Here is a 9509-nt window from a genome sequence, read left to right as displayed (position 1 = left end):
GGAGTCCAGGCATGGCCACCTTTGCCTAGATGAGTCATCAAACCCTTCAGAGGGTATATCCAGAATTTCTCCCAACTTCTCAGCATCAAACTGCACTGAGACTCCCTTCACCAAGCTACTAACAACCCCATTTTTTACAGCAGCATTAGCCATGAACTCTATTAGTTCATTCCTGGCTAGTTTCCCATCCATCTGAAGGACCATGTCCTTCCAACCTTGAGCAGCTAAAGAGTCAATCAACCTCATCATCCCTGGCTCAACCAGGTCCTTCAACAATCTTCCTTTCAGAATTTTTCTCCTGCCAAAGATGGCAAACTTATCATGTTCCTTCTCAGATTCCACTTCTTCTTTTTCTCCACTCCACTCATCATCATCTTAAACTTTTGCTTGTTTTGCTTTCACTACAGACCTTGTCCTTTTGGCTAATGAGGGTTCATCAGACACAGGCACAGAAGAAGACTTCTTGGAAGAAGTCTTGGACTTTTTAGGTTTTGGTGTAGGAACCTCCACTGTTGTACCCCTTTCTTGGAGATTCTCTCGTTGTGGACCGCGTTTATCGGTCCTGTTCGATTGCTCTTAGTGGTTTTGAGACCAGAGCCAATTTATTATTGCTAAGCATGGTAGATTTTGATGTTATCTTGGGCATGGACTGGTTGTCTCCCCATTATGCTATACTTGATTGTCACACCAAGACCGTGGAGCTGGCTATCCCAAGTTTACCGCGATTAGAGTGAAGGGATACTTTAGGTTACACTCCCAGTAGAGTTATTTCATTTCTTAAAGCTCAACGAATGGTTGAGAAGCAGTGTGACGTGTACCTAGCTTATGTGAGAGATGTCAATATTGATATCTACAATTGATTCAGTCCCAGTAGTGCGGGATTTCCCTAATGTGTTTCCAGCTGATCTTTCGGGCATGCCGCCTGACAGAGATATTGATTTTGGCATTGATTTGTTGCCGGGCACTCAGTCCATCTCTATTCCTCCTTATTGTACGGCTCTTCCTGAATTGAAGGAGTTGAAGGAACAGTTACAGGAATTGCTTGATAAGGGCTTTATTCGGCCTAGTGTGACACCTTGGGGTACTCTTATCTTGTTTGTGAAGAAAAAGGATGGTTCTTATAACGACCCGACTGGTCGTTTTTAGAATTCACGCCCCGATCCCCTATTAACTGCTTCCCCTATGTTTATTCTACTATTTTGGTTTGCCGGGACATTCGGTGTAACCACCGCAGAGTCCCCGATGATTGATTTAGTGACAGTAGTCTGAGAGTTCGCCGATGTGTTTCCTTCTGACCTTCCAAGCATGCCGCCGGATTGTGACATTGACTTCTATATTGATTTGGCTCCAAGTACCCAGCCTATATCTGTCCCACCGTACCGTATGGCGCCGAAAGAGTTGAAAGAGTTGAAGGAGCAGCTTGAGGAGTTGTTAGCAAAGGGATTTGTGAGACCAAGTGTATCACCTTGGGGTGCACCAGTGCTATTTGTGAAGAAGAAGGATGGGACTATGCGGATGTGCATTGATTACCGCCAGTCGAACAAGGCTACCATCAAAAACAAGTACCCGTTGCCGCGCATTGATGATTTGTTCGACCAGTTGCAGGGTGCTAGGGTGTTCTCTAAGAATGACCTGAGATCAGGGTATCATCAGTTAAAGATTCGGGACTCAGATGTCCCGAAAACTGCTTTCCGTACTAGATATGGCCATTATGAGTTTCTGGTGATGTCCTTTGGCTTGACCAATGCTCCAGCGGCATTTATGGATTTGATGAATAGGGTGTTTAGGACTTATATTGATTCCTTTATTATTGTCTTTATTGATGACATCTTGATATACTCATGTAGCCTGGGGCAACACGAGCAGTATTTGAGAGTAGTGCTTCAAACCTTGCGAGAGCAAAAGTTATATGCTAAGTTCTCCAAGTGTGAGTTTTGGATAGATTCAGTAGCATTCTTAGGGCATATTATATCAGGAGAGGGTATAAAGGTGGATCCCAAGAAGATTGAGGCGGTCCATAGTTGGTCGCGTCCTACTTCACTGATTGAGATCAGGAGCTTCCTGGGGTTAGCAGGTTATTACCGTCGATTTGTGCAGGGCTCTTCATCTATTGCATCACCTTTGACTAGATTGACTCAGAAGGGTGCTCCCTTCCGTTGGTCCGATGATTGTGAGGTGAGCTTTTAGAAGCTCAAGACAGTTTTGACTACAGCACCGGTTCTTGTGTTGCCTTCCGGTTCAGGGATGTATACGGTATATTGCGACGCTTCACGCATTGGCTTGGGTTGTGTATTGATGTAGGAGGGGCGAGTTATTGCATATGTTTCACGTCAGTTGAAGATTCATGAGAAGAATTACCCTGTGCACGACCTAGAGTTATCAGTGATTGTTCATGCTCTTAAGATATGGAGGCATTATCTGTATGGGGTGTCATGTGATGTTTATACTAATCATCGCAGTTTACAGCATTTGTTCAAGCAGAGGGATCTCAATTTGAGGCAGCGTAGATGGCTTGAGTTACTAAAGGATTATGACATCACCATTCTTTATCATCCGGGCAAGGCAAATGTGGTCACGGATGCCTTGAGCAGGAAAGCAGAGAGTATGGGTAGCTTGGCATTCATTTTAGCGGAGGAGAGGCCACTAGCTTTGGACATTCAGTCCTTGGCTAACAGACTTGTGAGGTTGGACATTTCAGATCCCAGTTGAGTCCTTGCTTGTGTTGTTGCACAGTCTTCATTGTTGGGACAGATCAAGGCTCGGCAGTTCGATGATCCGCATTTGGCAGTTCTCAGAGAGACGGTGCTACAGGGTAGTGCCAAGGAGGTTTCTATTGGCAAGGATGGTGTTCTGCGACTCCAAGGTCGCCTATGTGTTCCTAATGTCGATGGCTTGAGGGAGAGGATTCTAGAGGAGGCACACAGCTCACGGTATTTGATTCATCCAGGTGCTACGAAGATATAGCGTGACCTGAGGCAGCATTATTGGTGGTGGCGGATAAAGAAAGATATAGTTGACTATGTGGCGAGGTGTTTGAATTGCCAGCAGGTTAAGTATGAGCACCAGAGGCCAGGTGGCCTACTTCAGCAGATGCCTATACCTGAGTGGAAGTGGGAGCGCATTACTATGGACTTCGTAATTGGGTTGTCGCGGACATTGCGGAAGTATGATGCAGTTTTGGTCATTGTTGATAGGTTGACCAAGTCGGCACACTTCATTCTGATTATGACTACTTATACTTTAGAGAGGTCGGCTCAGATTTACATTCGGGAGATAGTTCGGTTGCACGGTGTGCCTGTTCCATCATATCAGATAGAGACCCTCAGTTCACTTCCCATTTTTGGAGAGCCGTGCAGAGTGAGTTGGGGACCCGAGTAGAGCTCAGCACAGCATTCCACCCGCAGACCGACGGGCAGTCGGAGCGGACAGTTCAGATTCTGGAGGACATGCTTAGAGCATGTATGAATGACTTTGGAGGGCATTGGGATCAGTTCTTGCCTTTGGCTGAGTTTGCTTACAACAACAGTTATCAGTCCAGCATCGAGATGGCTCCATTTGAGGCTTTATATGGTCGGCGATGATGTTCTCCTATCGGGTGGTTTGAGCGTGGTAAGGCTAAGTTGTATGGTACAGATTTGGTGAAAGATGCCTTGGAAAAGGTAAAGTTGATTCAGGAAAGACTTCGCACAGCTCGGTCCAGACAGAAGAGTTACGCGGATCAGAAGGCGCGTGATGTATCATTCATGGTCGAGTAAAAGGTTCTCTTGAAACTCTCGACGATGAAGGGTATTATGAGATTCGGGAAGATTGGCAAGTTGAGCCAAAGGCTTATAGGCCCATTTGAGGTGTTGAGGCGAGTTGGAGAGGTTGCTTATGAGCTTGCTTTACCCCCCAGCTTATCGGGAGTTCATCCAGTTTTTCACGTGTCTATGCTTCGGAGGTATCACCCCGACTTGTCTCATCTGTTAGAATTCAGTACTGTTCGGCTAGGAGAGCTTAGGTTATGAGGAGAAGCCAGTTGTCATTGTTGATAAACGGGATCGCCAGTTGAGATCCAAGAGGATTTCTGCGGTAAAGGTCCAGTGGAGGGGCCAACCAGTCGAGGAGGAGACCTAGGAGTCCGAGGAGGACATGCGTAGCAGATATCCACACTTATTTAGCACTTCAGATATGAATCTAAAACACATTCGAGGACGAACGTTTATTTAAGAGGTGGAGAATGTAATGACCCGACCGGTCATTTTTCTTTATAGAACCCCGTTCCCCTGAATAAGACCCCTTGTACTTGCTTTAACTGATTTATGACTTGCAGGAATGGTTGGTTTGGGATTTGGAGGAGATTGGGTTGAAATCGGAACACTTGGTTCCTTAAGGTTGGCTTAAAAGGCCAAGTTTGACTTCAGTCAACGTTTTGACTAAACGACCTCGGAATTCGGATTTGAAGATTCCAGCAGGTTCGTATGATGATTCGGACTTGGGCATATGTACGGATCGGGTTTTGGATGACCCGGGAGAGCTTTGGCACCTAATAGTGAAAATTGATTCCTTAAGGATTTTGAAGTTCTTTAAATTTTGTTTGGAGTGGGTTTTTATGTTATCGAGGTCCGCACAGAATTCCGAGACCGCGAATAGATCCGTAATGTCAGTTAAGACTTGCACGCAAAATTTGGTGTCAATATGAGTAGCAGAAGTGTGTTTCGTCACATTGGAAGTAGGTTGAAGAGCTTGAAGTTCATAAGTTTTAGAGCTGTCAATATGGGCGGGGTCGGGCTAGCCCGGCCCAGCCCACGTGGGCTTTAGCAATTGACGGGCTGGGCTGGGCTAGCCCACCATTTTGATGGGCCTTATAATGATTAGCCCACCCCAGCCCTATGTGGGCTACGGGCCCCCGCGGGCCGGCCCATTATTTTTTAAAATATAATTTTATATTTTTTCTTTAAGTTCTAAACTAAAAAAAAGATAAACATTTGAAAGTTAAAAAACTACTTAATTGGAAAAATTTACACAAAACTTAATAAATTTCTATATGGTTCTAATATATCACAATAAACACTAAAAAAAAGTAAAAGACAAGACTATATTTCATTCACTAAAAGTCAAAACTCAAAACAAACTATTCACGAGAACGCCCATGACGCTTATGGGATATCTAACACATCATCTTTATCGAACACATTTGAATCTGCTTGTAAGAAGGTTGTCTTAACATCTTCACTTTCTTCTACATCTACAATTTGTATGCAATATTATTAGTTAAATATTAAGAATAATTAAATTTTTAAAACTGATTAACATTTTAAGAGTTTGATCTTTTAATATGATGAGCTTAATGAGCTTTAAGCTTGGGATACTCTTCTTATTATTTTTAAATATGTATTTTTGTTAAGCCCATAGGCCGGCCCAGCCCAGCCTCAGTCAAGCCTCACGGGCCACGGGCTTACACGGGCCCGGCTTAAAAGCCTCATTTTTAAATGGGCTCCAAAAATTCTAGCCCAGCCCTGCTAAATCACGGGCTGGGCTGGGTTGGCCCAACGGGCCAAGCCCATATTGACGGCTCTAATAAGTTTGATTCAATTGGTTTTAGGGAGTGATTTTTAGATTTCGCGTTGTTTCGGGTATTCCGAGGGTTTAAGCGAATCCGTATTATCATTTCAAACTTGTAGGTACGTTCGGGCGGGGCACCGGGGGCCCCGAGCGTCAATCGGACGAGGCTCGAGCTTAGTTGGAAATGTGGGAAAGGGCTGAAGCTTCAGGCTTCTGTCATAACTCACCTGTGGTTGGCCAGCCGCAGGTGCGAGACCGCAGAAGCGGCTAGGCCATCGCAGATGCGACCATGGGTGGCCAGCCCAGGAGTCGCAGAAGCGGCCTATCTTCCGCAAAAGCGGAGCAGCAAAAGCAGTTTGCTTCCCGCAGAAGCGACCCAGCCTGCCAATGGAATTTCCGCAGAAGCAGACTCTTTTCCGCAGATGCGGTGGGCGCAGGCGCGGCCCAGGACCGCAGATGCGGAAATCACTGAAGGCAGTGACCTTCATTTATTGCGGGTGTTATCCATTTTTGGCTCATTTCCACTCAAAGGTTGGGCGATTTTGGAGTTCTTGAGAGAGGATTTTCACCAAGCTCTTAGAGGTAATTGATTCCTACTTTATGTGAGTTAAATACTTGAATTTTGGGTAGATTAACATATAAAGATTAGTGAAAATCATGGGATTAGAGTAAAACCTAGGGTTTTGATAAAAACAAGATTTAACCACGAAATTCGTTATGGAATAGAGTAAAAGTCATTATATTTTTTATCCTTTGGTTATGGGTCTTCGAAAATTTCCGAAATCCGGGCACGTGGGCCCAGGGTTGAATTTTAGGAACCTTGCCTTTGGGGTTGGATAATCACTTTAATAGCTAGAATATGAATTTGTAAGCCTATAATGATTAGTTTTTACACTATTGGCATAGTTTCGGATTGTGCGGCTCCGGTTTGAGAATTTGAACGCATTCTTGAGTTGGAAGTAGGCTCGAAACGAGGTAAGTCTCTTTTCTAACCTTGTAGGGGAAAATTCCCCCATATTTGAACTTAATTAATATATGATTAATTGTGGGGGCTAAGTACGCACGAGGTGACAAGAGTCCGTACGTAGCTATTATTCATGTTATGTCCGAGTAGTTCTAGGATTACATCATGCTTTGTGGCTGCTATTAATTGCTTATATATGCTAATGGTATGAAAGAAATTAAGTTGAAGGAAACCTAAGGATTTACAGGCTTCAAGTGAATTGTATTCATTTTTATAAAAAGGAATTAAAGAAGTGTTGTGTTTTAAATGATGAAAATTATGTTGATCGCGTCGCACGTATGATTCGCAAGCGGGGTTATGCTTTTACCGCGTCGCATGTATGATTCGCGAGCGGGGTGAATAGATGCATCTATGGTTCGTGCCGTTCGACCCTCAGCAGTGCACACTTTACTTTTATGTTGGATCGTGCCGAACGTCCTCGGTGGTGTTGTGTATGATAATGGAACCTGAACTCTTATAATTCGTATAATTTATTGCTGGAAGGGTCACTTATTTTAAATAAGGAAAGTGCCTGGTTTTATCAATTGGATGAAAGGATTTTTAGTAATTATTCTTATTTGAGCTTGCTGTCATCTACGTACATTGTGAATTAAATATACTGCACATCATATTATTAATTTGCCCTAGTAAGTGTCGGAGTCGACCCCTCGTCACTACTTCTGCGAGGTTAGGCAAGATACTTACTGGGTACATATTTCTATATACTCATGCTACACTTCTGTACTTGATTGTACAGGCTTTGAGGCAGGTGCATCTGGCCATCAGTCCGGCGCGTAGAGTGGACTCCTCAGCTCGAGACTTTTCGGTGAGCTACCCTTTGAGCCGTTCTGCAGCAGCTGGAGTCTTTCTTTTGTATTTATATTTCCTGTCTATTCCTTTTCCAGACAGCAGGATAGTATGGTTATGTATATTCTACTAGATTGCCCACACACTTGTGACACCAGGTCTTGGCACACTCATTAGTAGAATTATGATATTTTGGCTTGTCTTCATGGTTGAGATTCGCATTTATTTCTTTTATTTAAATATGCTTAAGTTTTTTTTAAAATTATAACTTTCTTAAATCTATAATGGACGTTATCACGTACTAACTACATAAATGAGGAATTGCTATTTGATTAGAGTTGGCTTGTCTAATACGGTGTTGGGCGTCATTACGGCCTAATATGGAATTTGGTCGTGACAACAAGATCATATATACAGTGACCTAGGAGTTATAAGAGTAGATTTACCTAGATTCAAGTATGAGTTAAGGACAACTGCGAGATGGTATGTAGTTAACCTCGTATGCCAATCTCTGAAGCTAGAGAGTTTTGAAAGAAGATTCGAAAGGGTGAAAAGACAACCCTCGCGTGACTTGTGTGTGATCGACCAAGTGTAGACAGAAAAGTGATGACAATTCAATAAGGCAGCATCAAAGCATGTGACAAAGCGTATACAACATGGGCCTCTGTGAAAGCATATAGCATGTGTAAAAGTATATATTAACATGAGCATGACAAAAAATATATAGCTTTAAACGTGTGACATAGAATATACAACCTGCAACACATGACAAAGAATATACCACTTGAGGCGCAACAGAGAATACACGACTTGAAGCATGCAATAGAGAATATGCGACTTGAAGCACATGACAAATTTGTCAACATAAGGTATTTATAGCTACGAAATTTCAGCTACGAATTTAAAAATCATGGCTAATACCTAACAATAGCCACAAAAATTAGAATTTCCTGGCTATTTACAAATTCGTAATATTTGCTAGCCACGAAAATTAAATTGGTAAAGCTAATTCCTTATTTTTTACTATAATTGCTAACAATCGTAGCAATAATTGCCTAAATAGCTACAACTTTATTGCTACCATAAAATTGCGTAGCTAATTCATACATTTTAGCCACGCATTAAAATTTATTGTAGCAATAGTAACTTTTTAGCCACAATAAATTATTTGAAATAAACTATTGTAGCTAAAGAAATACATTTGCTTCAAGTTATAAAAAACTGTGGCAATAGGTAAATGATATAGCCACGAATATATTGTTATGATAAAATATTGTAGCTAATTGTTAGTTTTTGGTACAAACTGAAAGTTATTGTAGCAAAAGTAACCTTTTAAACATAAAATTATTTAAAATAAAATATTATAGTTAGATAAATATTTTTGCTTCAAGTTCTGAAAATGATGGCAATAATTGGCTTAATAGCTATAATTATTTTCATTACAGACTGATCTAGCCACAAATTTATTGCTCTGATAAACTTTAATAGTTAATCATTAGCTTTTGCCACAAGTTGAAACTTGCTAATTGCTATAGTAATAATAACCTTAAAGGCCTACGAAACTATTCGAAACAAAATCTTGTAGCTAATGAGTATTTTTTCTTCAAACTATAAAGAAAATAAAAATAGTTGGCTTAAAAAATGAAAATATTTTTCATGACAAAAATGATGAATATTTTTGCTCGATTATAAAAATTATGACAAGAGTTGTCTAACGCTATTAGCTAATAAAATATTATTGTCAAATGTAACTGTTGTATTTTTCTTATAAGATTGAAAAATAATAATTGTTAAACATAAATGAATAGAAGATACAACTTAATGACATTAGAAACTGTTAATTACTACCCGACCGGGGTGTCAACAAGTCACGAGCATCTAAGGAAACCTTAACACAACTACAAGCCAATAAATATATACAAGTAAAATTCTGGAAAACAAAAGACAACATCCGGTGCCGCGAATGCTGGCGGTCACCTTGCTCAGCTACAATAATAATACCTTCACTTCGCTAATAACCCGCTATCGGGTGAACGATACCTGCAACTGCACGCGAGGTGCAGGGAGTAAAGTGAGTACTTCCAACTCAGTGAGTAATAGAAGTAAATAATAACTGAGCAGCAAGAAATCACGTAAAGCAACCAACGGGCTGTAC

Source organism: Nicotiana attenuata, chromosome 2 (assembly GCF_001879085.1).
Source record: "Nicotiana attenuata strain UT chromosome 2, NIATTr2, whole genome shotgun sequence".
Lineage (NCBI taxonomy): Eukaryota > Viridiplantae > Streptophyta > Magnoliopsida > Solanales > Solanaceae > Nicotiana > Nicotiana attenuata.
Note: the sequence above shows the minus strand (reverse complement) of the source record.